The following is a 16,684-nucleotide window of genomic DNA, read 5'->3' as shown; positions in this document are numbered from 1 at the left end:
AATGGCATTTCTTCAGTTGAAAACAGCGTATGTTGTTTTGCCACAAGTCAGACAACCAACAATTTGCTACTTTTCTGTAGCAAAAATGTTACATTATAAGAACAACCAACATCCACACCCACAGCATTATCAGTCTAAGATCAAAAAAAGGTGCAGTATCTTTTTCAAATTCTTTCTTAACAGAGACTTAAGCAAAAGAGGCAGATCTACTGTAACTAGACTACGCCTAATCCGTCAGTCAGAAGCAGATTTAGTTACAGGGCTGAAGTTCTAGATAAGACCAAGTAAAGCTACTCATTAATTACATATCTTAAGTTCCTTAATACAATAGCCAGAGAATAATTTGTTTTTTACAAGATAATAATTGTTGAGAGTTAAGAAATCAGCTGAAATGAACTTTTGGCCTCAACATTCAGTACTACTCTTTCAGATCTGTATTTCTTTCCTAGTAACATTGTTTTGAAATCATCTCAAATTCTGGAACAAGACCAAGGACACTGATAACATTTTGACTCTTGAATTAAATCAGTGATGTATTGTGATAAGTTAATCTTTTACTTTTGATAGTCCTATAACTAAGGAGAGATGGCAAAACACCCACAGTCTACTTACAATACCCTGTGAGATTATTGCTAAATTTCCAAGAACCAAAATTATTATCAATATACATGAAAACCCTTTAAGTAGGGATGTAGCTTCAACTCAAAGCACATCTACAGGACCTAGACCAAGTTACTCACACAAAGTCATCTTGCTGTGGTTTGTTTAACAATCTTGGCATAACACCTTTTGCTAGCATAACTGTGTTCCCTGTGGAGGTTTTTGCTAGTATAGCTGCAGCCTATAGTCTAATCAGCACAGCTATGCTAGTGAAAAACGTAAAGTCTGAAACAGTTTAAGGTCATAAATATGCTCCAAGTAACCATGAAACATTTTGGGAATAAAAACATTAGATGTTTTATGTGACTTAATATCACTTACTGATGCATTCAGATAGCCATGGATGGGGGGGGGGGGGGGGAAGGTGCAATCCATGTCTTTTCCAACTAAAAAAAAACAAAAACCAAACAACCAAAAAAGCCCCCTAAAATACACATTGGAATTGTCTCGGGAGGGGGATGTAAGTGAGCTGTGGCAATGAGGAATACTTCACTCCTATATACTTCCAGTGAAAATATATACTGTCCCTACTTTAAACTATGCAAGTGTAATCCACAGTTTGATAACAGAGCTACACTGCTTGTTTGGTAAAACGAGGATTGGCTGTAACATTGGATGAATGACAATCAGCACCATTAAAGGAAAAATGAAGATTGTTACGTCAAACTATTTACAGTAGATAACTCACAACAGAAGATAGCAACAGGAGATTAAGCAAAAAAAATCCTCAAAGGAAATAGACACAATATTTATACCTATAAATACGTTATTACAAAACAGGAACAAACCCATGATTTCGCATAAAACAGGAAAAGTTGCAGTTAAGACATCCAGGTTACCTTTACCACAGAAGACAGCATTTACTGTAATTCATAAAGGAAGACACAAGACTATGTGTAGCACTTACACTAATTAACAATAGCTATATATCACAATAAAGCACCACTGTCTACCCTCAGACCTACACAGGTCACCACAAGGCAAGAGAAGCGGAAAAGAGAAGATGCCTCCAGGATCCTTCACTCAGTCCTGCTCGGGTGCCTGCAGCCGTAAGAGGGTTTGCACACCCTTCTTCGACTCACGGGTGGTCAGCAGGGATTTGCAGACATCAAACAAGAGGGGGAAATCATAACCATGCAGCCCTGTAAATACAGCACTACCAGTGCCAGCAGCAAGCCATAAGCTTTGCATAGAGCCACAAGCTCTAGCTACCCTCCACAGAAAGAGGCCTTTGCAATGACGTGGAGAAGTAACTGGTCTAGTATGGCAACAGGGGCCCTGAAAAATGCAGAGACGGGATGTGGTGCAGAGGAGTGCAGCTGTGGGATAAGACGTGGGGCACACGCTTGCTACCAGAGACCCCGTGGCTATAGACAATTCACTAATGGTCAGTTAAAAAAAAATGCAGACCTGGAGCTGAACAAGCCTGGCTTTAGGGGTAACAAGAAACATAGAAACCAACATACATAAGAGGCACCGTATCTAGTAAATTCAGACATAACCTGGAGCTGCAGAGACCAATGAAGAAAGAAAAAAAGAGGTGTAAAAGCATGTTAGCAAGCAAGCAAAAAACCTCCAAGTGCATCCTAGAGGGAGGAAGGAGAAACAGGCAACATTAACATCATACTCCTCCCAACAAACTACTCGCAAGGCTGACAACCTCACATTATCCTCTCTAGCTGTCCAAAGCTGCTAACTTAAAGACTCAGAGCAGCAATGGAAGAGTGAAACAAACTCCAGAGGAAGGGACAGAAGCCAAAAAGTATATGTGGTAATTTTACATACAAGAAAGTGTTGTCAAATGCAGGTAAGTACTCTAACTGCAACTTGTTAATTTTTTCTTTAAGAACTGCCTAGACTAATGATTCTTGAGTCAAACTGTTAAGATTTCTATTATACTAATAAATAAATTCTCGGCTTTACTTTCACACATTATGTTTGTATACACACACACAAGGGGTACTTCCCCTTCACCCATAAACAAAAATGGAACAATGTGGACAGAGTCCTCCATTCCTCCTCCCATTTTGCAACTCTGAAGAGCATTGTTAGTCTTTAAAATGTCACAGGAAAATTCCAATATAATAACAAAGTTTGAAACAGCCCCAGGAAAAGCAACCAAATGGGCCATCTGAACTTGTAACACATTCTTTCCCCAGAGGGAACTCTTTGTGCCAGGGTGACCCAGTCAATATTGTTTTGTACCAAAGGGCCTTTCATATATGCCTAAACACAAAAAAATGAGCTAAGCAGTCACTGTCTGCACTTTGTTTGAAAAATAGACATCACAGAAGACACTCAATTTCTTTAAGAAACCCTAAGAAAAGGAAGGAAACATGGCCAAGTTGATAAACATCCACACTTTTAAGAGTAGGAAGGGTAGGAATTTGGGTTGATTTCCTGGACAAGGGCCCAGACAGAAGGAACACAAGTAGAGAGCAAGAATTGGGTCAGCAAACTACTGAATAGTTATTTGTCCTAGTTTTCAAATACCCACTGAAGATACTCTTACTCTAGCCCAACTGCATCTGTAAGGGGTGTTAATACATGTAAAACTATTCAGATAAACTACTCTGGAAAGGTGGAAAGAATACCTTATGCTGACAAAACTCCTACTGTCAATGGAGTTAGCAAATAGGGATCGCATTATAGTATAAGTTTATTTTTCTTACAGAAAGAGAATAATCTAGTGTAATTTCGATGCAAAGACTATCAAGCCTGTGGCTGTGACTGAGAGGCAACACAGCTCTTCACATTCATCTGATGTACACAGACAGCCAGCTATCATCAATACTGAGAAAATGCCTGCCAAGCTTCTCAGTAGAGACCAAATGCTATATGTAGAAGCCAAGCACTTATCTGTATACCAAAGATGTATGTACTGGGAAACCTAGCCAAGAACTCTATACAGAAGGTCAGATATAAACAGGCATAAACACTGCCTTATCCATTTCTAAAATCCCCAGGTATACTATTATGAAAAGCACGAAAGGTTTTTCCATTATTGACAGCACAGTAATGGCATGCAAGCTTTCGGGGAAAAAAAAAAAGTAGACACCAACAGATTTCTAAGCCCTAAGAAAAGTCAATAATCAGCACTGAGAATTTAGTACACTAGAAGAGAGCATAAGTACAGTCTTCGAGGACAACTGATCTGCCAGACAACCAGGCAAGTCGTGACCTATGTAGACCAGCAAGCAACTGTAGCTCAGAAAACAAGAGTACAAAGTGTCCCAAGCCTTGCATTTATGAAATACAAAACCTGGTATCTATTTTTATCATGTGCTACTCAATCAGTAATAATTCAGAAGTTTTAGATCACATTTTACACATTTACCAAATGATTTGAGAAAGGATTTGCAGCTGACCACTCAATGTTGCAGTAAGATTTCAACACAGCACAACGTTTCCCAATCTCCATGCCTACAACAGCACCACCACCCAAAACAAGAAAAAGTTAAAATACCAAGCACTGCCTGTCAGTCAAGGTAGGGTCACAGAGTTAGCAGATGGCAACCTCAAACACAAAAATAAGTTATTCTTGACACATCAAGCAGGTAAACCTTGGAACTCCTTGCTACAAGATGAGGATTCACAGGGAAACTGGACAAACACACAGGATGAATCCATCAAAGGGTATCAAGCACATGAAACCACCGCTAGCTCTAGAAGGCCCTAAATACCAGTGCATGTCTACCCTATATTGCTTGCATATTCATGCTCTAGAAGCTATTTTCTCCCTTAGGGGATGGGCATCCTTACTAAAACTTTATGGTCCTCTCCAAGGAAGGACAGCAAGGGGCCTAATGAATAAAACCAAGACAAAACAGGGAAAAAGTCAAATGATTATGAGACAGAAAATGAAAAACCCCATGGAAAAAAGGATGAGGGTTGAAATAGAACGTTTCTCAGAGACACCGGGCAAAGCACCCTAGCAATGCCAACAAATCCCTAAAGGGATCAGAGACATGCTTTAGCCAGCAACTTACAAAAGAGGACAAGGGAATAGAAAAACCCTGTAGCTGCCAGAACCTCATTTGCCAAGTTTCCTCCTTCTCCCCTGAATAGCTAGCTTGGCTGGGACCAGTAGGTGGTCCCGCAACTTGGCCAGGCTTCAGACTCAAAGGGTATAAATAGAAAGGTTAGGGACAAAACACAGTAAGAGCCTCAGTAGGAGGTGCTGCAACCTGGCACATTTGGCATATGCTTATCAGGATCTCACTCTGCAGCAGAGAGATACGTCAAGGGAATCATACCCTGAGTGCACCCCTAGCACAACTCTCACACTACCCATCAACTTATCCCCAGTGAAATACACACTTTGCTGAGCACAAGCCAGTCCAAAGCTTCCTGGTTTCTCATCAGGCAGGAGCCTTGTCACTTTGCGCATGGGTGGGGCACAAGGGCAAGAAAGCTGAGCAAACAAAGCATGAGAATGTAAAGATGTTTCTGTAGCATGGCTTGTAGGCAGACCTGGTGGGTACCGCATGGTCTGCTTGGGTTACACACAAGAGGGTGGTCTGAGTCTCACGGGGCAGAAGCTTAAGCAGCAGCTCCACAATGAAGGTAGGATCCTGAGCCAGAAGGATTTCTTGTTTGACCCAGCCTTGTTTATATTACAACTATTCTGGAATTCCAAGTTTCAATAGAATGACTTGCCTTTTTCCAGAGGCTCAAGGAAATCAAAACACTCGGTGTGCCCCAGTATTTGTTCTTGCATACAGATTATTAAACACAATGATTTTTACCTTCTCTCATGAATAAGGAAACATACAGTCAACCACTAAAATACACTTCTCAAAAACACCCAGTATTCCTAATCTCTAACTTGACACTACTCTCTGACAAACAGCTGTGCTACCTATGAAGAAACATAGATTAATTTCTCTCACCTTAAACTTGCCTCTGGTTCTTGACTTTTGAATTAAAGCTTGGTAAAGTTAATGTCCAAGATTCCTACAAGAAGGATGTGAAATCAACATGAAGGCTGTTCTCTAAGTTGTCCTAAAACTAGATAATAAATGTACACAGACAGGGGGAAAAAAAGTCCTTAGGAGTATATATATTATACAGCAGCTTGTAAACATTTACAGTGGATCACAAATGCATGCATTCCATTTAAATTAGAAACCTTTGATTTCTGTAGGCTCACTCACCAAGATAACAACTTTGACTTAAATAAAACACATATGAATTTTATAAAGAGGAATCAGCACAAAACCAAGAAAAGCAGGATTTTTTTTTAACTATCTCAGCTACATCATTCTCCATAAAATGCTCAATGTAACTCCAGATTCCATATTTTATTCAAACTCTGCCAAACAAATCTCTGCTTTGCTACTTGTTAAAACTGATTTATTACTGTCAAATACATTAATCCGCAAGTTAATCTGCCTCAGGTCACCTAACGTTAGTCAGAAAGGACTTCTGTCAAGCCATATATAATGTTGCTTTTGATCTACACGGAAGTTTGAAATCAGAGCTTGGGAGAGACCCTCTATGACATAAATATTACAGCATGAAAACAGCAAGGAATGCAGAGGACTTTTCCTGTAACCCATTTCCATTTTCTCTGCTTCACTTGATGGCATGTTGTTAGAGCCTAAAAATTTCCCTAAACGAAGGCTGAGTTTATCTTAGGATCTTGTGTCACTGGAGTTGTAAAGCATACAGCACTCACATGCCAACTTCAAACTGACATTCATTGCACTCAAGCAGAGGAGGGAAGGTTTGTAAGTTACACAACGTACTTCATCCATCCTGCAAATAGGACACAAAACAGAAAAGCTGGCTTAAATGTTACACGTATTACATCATGTACAGTAAGTGCTGGTAATATTTCTATACAAAGTCTTACACCCAACAGTTTAAAGTTTTACAGTTGTATGGCTTCCTTACTCGGTATTTCCAGCAGAAAATAGAACTGGTTTTCACTGACAGACCACTTGCCTCCTAGTATAACCAATTCTCTAGACAACTTACCAGATGATCCAAGATTTTCAGCACAATCAAATCCAAAGTTCAAAGATTAATAAAGACAGCTGGACAATCACTGAGGAGAAGCAGTTTTAGCGTACACATCCTACATGCTTGCATAGCAACTGGGTTGCCATCAGCACAATATGCTGATACAGGTCTACTACCTGTCACATCCCCTGAAGAAGCAGTCTCCAATGCAAGCAGCAGTAATGCATACATTCTACAGCTTTCCTTTTTATGTCTGCCTAGTAATTAATTTTAAGTGCCAGTAATTCTCAATTACTTCATCATTAGCATGGTTAAACGTCATTCTATGACAGGAATTATGCGACTATGCATTGGTCAACCCCAAATACCACCACTGTTACCCGTGACTTTGAATGTTGTAACAAATAATATGCTCATAAACTGTTCATTTATTACGAAGACTTATATTACAACCCAGTTCAGGAGTTCCTTTGGCTTGGAATTATAAAGTGTTCAAGTACTCTGTTACTTCAGAACCGGATCTCCAAGAAAGAAGCATCGAGTTTTCAGGGAATTTTAATCTCTACATAGGATAAGGCTTCTCAAAGAGTGGTAAGATTTCAGGTGGTACTACAAGAACTACTGGACACATCATACTTACTGCTAAAAGAACAGGAATGTGGAACTGTACCTTTTCAAGGATGACCTTAGAATGTACAAAATATTCATGTGAGTCTTGCAGGCGGACTAGCCCTCAGGCACTTCCATAATAATGAACTATTGAAACAGAGCCAAGACATGAGTTTTCAGAGGAAAACAGTCATGGGTTCTGTGATCATGCTTTGTTTTTCACAATGACTTTACTGTGATGTGTAACAAGGGGGTATTTGAACTGGTTAACTGATACAGAAAAAGTCAGATGGAAAGGGCTTACATGGAAGAATGAAAAACCAATGTCGTCCTGAGAACATCTTGTACTGCTTTACCCACAGCATTTTAAAACTCCACTGCTCAAAACCTGAAGTGGACCTAGGTTATCCACAGTCATGCAGAGCTGCACTTGTTATATCAACCTTGACCTTATCCAAGTATTTGAGATTTTTCAGTATCGTCTCTGATAGCCTTGTGTTATCATCTCCATTTCACTACACTGACCCGTATACTGGAGTCCTTCCAAATCAGTTGACATAACTGGCATTTTCAACAGCATCACGCGCTAGTTAGATGTTTTGGACAGAAACATTTATGCAAGTGCTATGAAACTTGGTCAGCCTCTCTCGCTCTCTATCCAGCTTAACTTGAAATCCTGAGTTTACCTTCACAGGAGAAGACAGGAAATATCCTACCTTTAAACTCCAGAGTATAGGGTCATGGCCAAATTTGAGGAGTTTTACAGATACAGTAGCTAAAACCAATATACATCATGTCAATTATTTTAGCAATGTCACCTCCTACTGAATCAAACACTGGATTTCTGCGGTTCAGAGTGTTTTGATGTTTTATTACTGACCTTCCTTCTCTACAGTTCTAGTTGATAGAAGAATGCCAGTATACATATGAAAAATCATAGTAAGAAAAGGAGGCTTTGGCAAATTACATTCTGTGTTTCTGGAAGAGGACTTAAGAACAAAACCCACACCACCAAAAAAAATAAAATTCCTTTATATCCTTCATAGAAGTGACATGAGTAATTCATAATTATCAGGTAGTCAGAGAAATGTAGCATTCCTCTTCTATACCAAAAACATATTTGAAAATTGCTCTTTAAGAAGTATCTTACAAATCAAGTCTAAGCTACCTAGCAACTTCCTTCACTGCATTAGTAAAGCTTGCAAAAAGGAAAGTATTTTTATAATACATTTATTATTGAACTATGTCCTTAATGCTGCAGAATTCATATGGTTGCCAATTATTAAGAAGTCACAGAACAGTTGCACTTAACCATGGACATTAAGATCATCAGGACACAAGCCTTTTTTCAGCATCCTCCTCTTAGCTTGAACTATATAAAGGTCAGAAAACCACTAAGTAAAGCTTTTGTTGACTCCATTATGCTTTTCTCAACTCTCAGGACACCTACTTCAGAAAATAGTCCATTTCGTTCCCCACTGAAGGTACAGCAGGCAGAAAGCCAACAACTGGCACTTTGTCACATAGCTACTTTAATAAGAATTATGAACAGGCTCTTCCTTTTATTTCTACAGCCATGTTCCATTAAAATAAAATAAAAAATGCCTACAAGATTAACATTGAGAACAGCAGAACATTGCTGTTATCAGCCTTACAGTGCTATATGCTGTTCTAGGGAATACACAGACACACAAATAATTGCTTAAACTAACGCAATTTGCAAAGCACACACTTCTTCACAAGCAAATTGGTTGTATTGCCATGTCAGAAGGCACCTGACCCACCACCACTAACTTATCTCCACAGCACCAGTATTTGTCTATGTAAAACATGCCCACAAATACCACCAGCCATGGAGACAAAGACATACATTAAAGCATTGGGAAGGAAAACAGAGAAAGTACATCCTTCAGTTTACACCAGGGAATGGCAACCACTAAATCTCATGAGCAGCCCACTAGGAAATGCAGTGAGTGCAATGTTCTCCATAACAAAAGCATACCTAAACCATCAGCTGAGAGAAGCTGAAATGCACATTCAGTGGTTCATCTCAAGTCCTACTAGCCATCCACTTCCAAATGCTAAAACCCCTTTCCCTGCAGGTAAAAGCTTGCCAATACTCTCAGGACTGAGAGTACAGCTGGTTTCAGCTATACTTATCTCTGCATTGCACACCTTTTTAAAACAAGTCCTACTGCACACTGGGAGACACAGATCTAAGTATTTATAGTTCAAGCATGAGTTAAAGATTAGCTAAAGGGATTTTACCATTCAGATTTAATCTAAGAAGCCAGAGGTGGTATTTCTCTCAGAAGGCAGCTTTTACCACCTGAATTCAACGATCCCATTTTCATCAGAAATTCTGCATTTTACAAAAACTCAGAAAAAACATATAGCCATAGGCAGACTTGAAGTCCTTATCACGGTAACAGGTCCCAAAACCTAGTATCACTCACCAAGTAGTTTGCACAAGAAATCAAAAGACCACAAGTGCCTTTATTAAAGTCTTCAGAATCATGCGAAGAAAACATTTCATAGAAGGTCCATGGCATGTTCCCTCCAGAAGAAGAACAGCCTGTTTATTCAAATACCCATACACAATCCAATTTACTAAAACACATGACGTTTTGAGAAAATCATACTAGTCAAGCAATAAACATTCATCAGTAAGGAGCTAAAACAGGAATCTAACCAGAATGCTGTCAGTAAAACAGAGAAAAGCCCACTAAAGGATCCTACCAACAAAACTACTCTTACGTAAAAGCTGTGGAACTGTTTAACACAGCAGTGATCTCCTAATGAAATCTATAGCATATAAGCTGTCATCTTCTAGACCTAAACAGAGCAGCACAATTGACCTTGGCTTCAAACAAGGAACAGCAGTCTCTGCAATCCTCTAAGCAGATGGAAACAAATAGGTTGGGGAAAAGAGCATTTAATTTGGTAAAGAAGAGAAGGAGGAAAATGGGATAAACTGATAGGAAAAGTGGCTTTGGTATGACAAAGTCAGGCTAGCCACATCTTACCTTTGAATACACACAGATGATCATAGCTATATTTAGAAAAAACAATTAATGTTGGCAAAGGCAGCTGGACTTTTACATGACCTATTCAAATGCAGACAGTGTTGTAACATTATGAAGTCTGTATCTAGTGTGAGTTTGGTTTTCAGCACTAGATGAAGAAATATGAATACTAACCACCCTGAGATAAAAAACTGCCAGAAATAAAAGAATTGGGGGTGGGGAAGAAGTAGACTTTCCTGCAGCAGGTCTCTGCAGAAGTTTGTAATGTACTTAGATTTGCTGGCAGAACATTGCAATACCCATTTTAAGTATTCAGGCTTGACTTTCAACCTATTCTGCAAGTAAATTGTCTACTCTCTTGCTTACTGCTGTCTAAAGGTACCTTTAGAGCCAATGATTATAGCTCTGCCTGTTCCAGCACTCTCTTCCTGTAAATAGTGCCTGACTATTTTCTGTTCTCACAAGGGCTTAATTAGTCCTGTTCACAGAGAGCTACAGCAGCTGGCACATCCCAGCAGACTCCACTGCATTTTCACAGCTACTGAAATTTATCTGAATCATGCTGCAAATTTTTTTACACCATTAATTACATGTCCTGTGAACCTTCTATCTACCTACCTATACATTTGAAGACACCTTTCTGCAAGCAATTTAGCTACAAGACAGCTGTGAGAAATCCCAAAACATTCGTTAACGCACATGCCGTTCACAGAAGGCCAAAGAATCCTGCATGGCCAGAAAAAGAGACTCTCCTCCACTAACAGAGCAGCAGAGACCTGCAACTCTAGAATGTGAGAGTAATGATGGCTACATGCAACACATACAACTGTCATCTACTTTTTTTTTTTTTATACCCACCACCCCTACAACATATTATCTGCTCAAGAGACCATTAGGCTACAAATAAAAGTAATCAAGCAAAACCTAGACAGTAATTTTCTCCCTACCCTGGCCATGTAAGTCAAACAGATGCCACTTAAAACAGAGCGAAGGACAGAGATATTTCCATGAGGTTCTGAAAATTCCAAATAAGTTATAAATTAAAATCATGTTAAATCAGAGGGCAAGTTGTATTAAACATACAATATTTCCTCTTCACAATTCTGAGCACCTTAATTTTGCCAACACCTCCTTGATTCAAGTTCTTTGCTTCTCCTCAAATCAAGAAACAGCAGTATAAGTTGTGCACCTCCATTCCTAAGAGCGATCTGCTTACCACCACAGCAGCTGCCACATCCCAATGTGGTGAGCAGTCTTCCATACACAAGAAGAGTGCCAGTGTCCTGAAAGGAAACCTGGAGGTTCATCTTCAAACTGGACTAGGATAAAGATTTTATTTTTATGTGAAAACCATTGAGATAAACTTTTCAGAAAACATATGTAATCACTGGGAAAGTCAGAACTCCAGCTCAGTTTTACAGTTACCTGATGATAAAAGTCTGAATCTCTCAAGTCTGCCACACAGAAGGCAGGAGATCGTTCTTTTCAAAGCAACAGGAACTATGTGGAAACAATTCACCTCTTGCTTATTAGTCTACACAATGGTCTGCAGCATCCTACTTCAAAAGTAAAATGTTCCAGTAGTAGTAGCATATTCAAGTAAACAAGTGAAAGTTAAAATGTTTTCACAAATCTGTTTTCTGAAGAAGCTGAAATAGTACCTTGTTTGTCTCCTTATTCATAATTTTGAAAACCAGTTTCTTTATTGAACTTGTCTTGAAAAACATGTTGCTTTGAAAAGCAGAGGCTGCCAGTCACCATGTCAAGTACAACCAGCTGAAATGCCTTGTCCTTTATACAAGACATTGTATTTAAAACCAGTTTTATCAGAGATCAATACAGTTTAAAGTAACATTCTTCCCCTTAAACACTGTCCAAAGACTTTTTCATAATTGCTACCATTATCTTGTGTAACATCTTTTCAAATCTACCAACACCGTCTGCCAGAAAATTCACTGAATGACTCAGACACAGACACTTTCAGATCATAAATACTCAAAACTGCTATTTCCATTTCAGAACTACTTCTATTTAAGCATTTGAATTGCTGACTGCATAATAATCCAATGATCTCCTGAAGCTTCCTCATCAAGATTTTCCTCATGCATAGACAGCATCTCCACTGCCGAAAGCAAGCCTTGTTTCTTTGCACAGTGTCTTTGTCAATACAGTTCAACAACTAGAAACCTGTAAAACTTGCAAAATTCTTGGTGTCTAATATTAAATATCTCTTGTACATGAATGCTTGACACAGCTCCTTGAACATGCAACTGAAGACATAACAGCAGAGATCCAAGCATTAAAATCACTGGCACTACATGCTCTCCCAATTATTTCCTTCATGACAAATCAACAGAAACTCTTAGCCTAGGACAAGTACAAGCTTTCTAAACTCAAGCCTTTTTACCTTGTATCTAAAAGTCAGGCTTCAAGTCTGAATCTCACCCACATTGCCAAAACTACTGCTCACTAGTCACTTGAGCAAACCAGTAGTAATGCCACCAGTTCAACAGCACTGATACACCCCCACCCCAGTCTTTGCACCGATGGAGTTGTAAGGGGGAGCCCTTCGTTTGTGTCTAGCTCTCTTGAAGACCTGATACAGTTTAAGCTCCTATACTCATCTCATTTTGTTTGAGAACATGCATATAATAGATAAGGATCAGTTGAAGCAATTTTCAGCATGAAAGGTTTTGCTTAACTATGCCCCCCCCCCCCCCAAAAAAAAAAAAAACCCAAACCAAAAAAACTCTAGTGTGAAGGACAAGAGTCTATCTGATTTATACTCAGAAAGCGTAATTTTGAAAGCCTGGCCCGAGTCAGGGTGCAGCTTTTAACTGCTCCATCTCTAATTCCAATTCAGTTTTCCACATTAGCAACTATTCTCCATGGTTTCTGCCACAAAGCTGCCAACAACCTTATCCGCAGGCTTATTTAACCATATTTAGCCATCAGCTCAGACAAGGGACTTATTTCCGTATTTTATCAACAAATCTTAACACTTCCAACACAACAATGAATTTGTTTCAAGTTGCCTACTAACACACACTCAGTCTTCATATAGGATTAAGTGTCACAGTACAGATAAAGTTTACATGTAGTAAGTTATAACATAAGAGCCACAACATAAAATGTTCACAGCTGAAACTGGGTAGTACCCTCACAGAAAAAGGAAAAACAAACTCAAAACACAATCTCTTCCTTTCTTGCATAAACAATATTCGTTCATTGCCAAAGATAAGAAGGAAAACAGACTGTGTTTTATGACTGTGCTGCACCCATAACTCCATGACATAACACCTACTTCTGTTGATCATAAATGCTTTTCCTCTGTTACAGCAGCTACCACCAAACTTTAAGTAGTCACATTAAGGTTCTGTAGAAAGCAAGCACCTCACTACTGAAATACTACAAAAAGGCCTCTGAAAGCTGAAGATTTGTAGTACAGTACTGAGAGAGAGGACTGTACAGCACACAGCTCTTCACTGACTTCCAGACTAGATCTGTGAAGACCACGGCCAGAACAGAACTAAGAATTTAATACTCCCTGACACTGACTACAGCAAGGCAGTGAAAACAAGAGTTTGAATTACACATTAAGACCTCAACACCAGATTATGCCCAGAAGGGTTTTCTCGGAGGACTTGGCTAATTTTATAAAACCTGGTCCACTTCCAAAAATACACAACACAGTTGCGATACACAACTGTTTCATGAACTTCAATGCCATACTAAGAACAAAACGTATCTTTAAATAAAGACTAATACCTAAAAGCTTTTCTGCTGCATGACAGGCGGATACAATAGTTCACATGCACAAAGTGACAAAGCTTATATGTCAAAAAAGTTATACTTTAATGTTAATGGTTTTCTTAAATGCCAACACACACATCTACTACAGCCACTAAATCAACTGAGTTTTAAGTCTAAGGCAGACATAAAAAGAAACCAACACTGCTTGAAAAGCTCAGTGAGAACAACAGCTGTCATATCTTCTTTGTCTTCTAGTCGATTACCATATGTTTCAACGTCTTTGTTGCACATCCTAAGCAAACAAGACATGAATATCTAATTCTCTCAGGAATAACAATAAAAAAACCCCCACTTTTAAAGAGTTTATTTAACTGTCACTCGGCAATATCCAAATTGTGGTCACACTAGTGTTGAATATTTACATTATTTACTGTTAATAACTCCAACGTTTATACATACATACACATAAACACACACAGAGAGAGCTCTGCAGGCAAAGCAAAGTTCACACATATTGTGCAAGTGGAGGAATTATTTTTATCGCCTCCATAAAAAGATTTTAGGAGCAACAGCACATTTGCCTGCCCTGACAAGCAACAAGTGTGCAGAAGGCTACAAACAAGACCCACTTACAGCGCTCTTGACCCACTTAGAGCGCCTAAAGCCTCCTCCAGCCGAGCTCTTCCCAGTGCTCCTTCGTGCCCCTAAGCGAAGACCTGACCGCAGGCCCGGCTCACCCCTGCCCCCGGCCAACCGCCCGCAGGGCCCGCTCCGCGCCGCGCCGGCGAAACCCGGCCCCGGCCGGGGGCAGCGGCCACCGCCGGCCTCCCCCCAGCCCTCCGGCCACCCGCCCGCGCCGGGGGCGGCCGCGGCCCCGACCCCCGACCCGCCACCGTCCCCGGGGAGCGGCGGGAGGGAAGCGGGCGCTCCCCTTCGCCGTCCCGGCGAGCGGGCGGCCGCCCGGCCCCGGGCCAGCGCCCCCGGGCCCCGCGGGCGGCGGCCAGGCCGCACAGCCCCTCCAGTGAGGAGCGGGGCCAGTGGTCCCCCGGGCACTCACCTGGCAACGGCCGGCGCCCGCGAGGTGCTGCCCGCCGCCCCGCGCCGCCCCCCTCCTGCGGCAACCGCTGCCGCCGCCGCCTCCCCGGCCCCGTCGCCTCCTCCCTGCCCTATACCGTCATCATCGCACGAGGCCCCCGCCGCCAATGCGGGACGCGCCACCGCGCCTGCGCACGGCGCGCGGAAGGAAGCGCGGGGAGCGAGCGCGGCTGCGTCTCGGGCAGCGTAGTGCGGAGGGGCCGCGCAGGCGCACGGGGCGCGCACCCGGCCGCGCGGGATGGGGAAGCGCGTGCGGGCGCCGCCGCGCTCGTGGCAGGAGCTGGCGCTGACCGGCTGGGAGCGGCCACGGCCTGGGGGCGGTGGCTGGGGCGGCGGACCCGCAGGGAGGGCCGGGCCAGGGCCAGGGCCAGCGCACCCGTCCCGTCTCCCGGGGAGGGAGGGGTCGGCGAACGGCGGAACCCCCGTCCCGCACCTCGGGGGGTTCTCCTGCGACACCGCTGCCTCCGGGCCCAGAGCAGCAGCCGCGCTCTCCTAGAGAAAGCGCTGCCACAGGAAGCCCCGGGCGACCTGACAGAATAGGCCCGAGGGGGCCACCCGTCGTGACAACTCCGAGCCGCCCTGGCTGGGGATTGACGCTCGGAGCTGGTGTGCGTGGCGTGGGGTGGGGAGGCCGCAGCTGGTGAAAACCAGATGGTGTTACCAGGCCTGATGATGCTGGAGGTGTCTTGGAAGCCTGGCTTGTGTGATAGGGCCCAAACATCCATGTCTGGTCTAGAGGCATGGAGGAGGAACACCAAAGAGAACAAGAAGTTCCTCTGTTGAAGTAGTGGGAAGTGTAGGCAGAGCAGCAGGAAAAGCTATGTGACGTGGCAATTTCAGCTCCTGAAATCACATCCGTGGAGAAAATGGTGGAAACCCTATGCCTGCATGTTGTACAGTGAGACTAGTCAAAACACTAAGGCAGGGGTCCTCAACATTTTTAACCAGGGGGCTGGCGCGCGGATGCAGTGGCAGGCAGTCATCTGCGGCTGCTTGGTTTCCCCCCCAACCCCTGGCGGGGGGGTCTGTAAATACCGGGGGCCAGATTGAGGACCCTGGGGGCCTGTATCCAGCCCGCAGGCTGTAGTTTGAGGACCCCTGCACTAAGGGAACACTATACAGTCAGAGTACAATCTTAACAATTGCCAAAAACAACTGCACGACCTGGGAGGAATCCATCTGTAATTCGTGGGCTCTGCACTTTAGTGCTTTGCTGAGCCACAACCCAATCAATACACTTGTACCCACACCCAGAAATTTTAGCTCAAACCACTGACTGTGAGCAAGATACTCAATGGAAGCAAAATTTTCCCTATCAACTAATATTTGAAATGTTTTGATTCTTAATACCCATCAACTTATACATATTGCCCGTTCCTTAAAACTGTTTATAGAACTGATTCCCTATTCTCTCAGTTAAAATATATCACATCTCACACATTCATTACAGTCTTTATTATTGTGAAGGTAGTTAACAAACAGCACAGTTGCACTATTATATGTATCTACAGTTTCTCTCATCAATCAAAATGTATTTTGACAGCCGTGGGGCAGCAGCAGGGAGAGTAACAGCT

General features: G+C 42.1%; 1 protein-coding gene across 2 annotated transcripts in view; it reads right to left on the bottom strand.

The window, feature by feature from the left end:
- ADIPOR2 (adiponectin receptor 2) overlaps positions 1-15,201 on the bottom strand; it is a 43,385-nt gene extending 28,184 nt beyond the window's left edge. The window contains exon 1 of one of the 2 annotated variants that reach the window (XM_055807205.1): positions 15,073-15,201. The gene's annotated coding sequence lies outside the window, so the exon portion shown is untranslated. Of the gene's footprint in view, positions 1-5,552; positions 5,615-15,072 lie in introns of those variants that run through there. The other variant, XM_027793003.2, reaches the window with a different exon arrangement.
- Between the last annotated feature and the right edge of the window lie 1,483 nt (positions 15,202-16,684).

Source organism: Falco peregrinus, chromosome 6 (genome assembly GCF_023634155.1).
Source record: "Falco peregrinus isolate bFalPer1 chromosome 6, bFalPer1.pri, whole genome shotgun sequence".
NCBI classification, from domain to species: domain Eukaryota; kingdom Metazoa; phylum Chordata; class Aves; order Falconiformes; family Falconidae; genus Falco; species Falco peregrinus.
The sequence above is the reverse complement of the archived record's forward strand: the minus strand, read 5'-3'. Positions and strand labels throughout refer to the sequence as shown.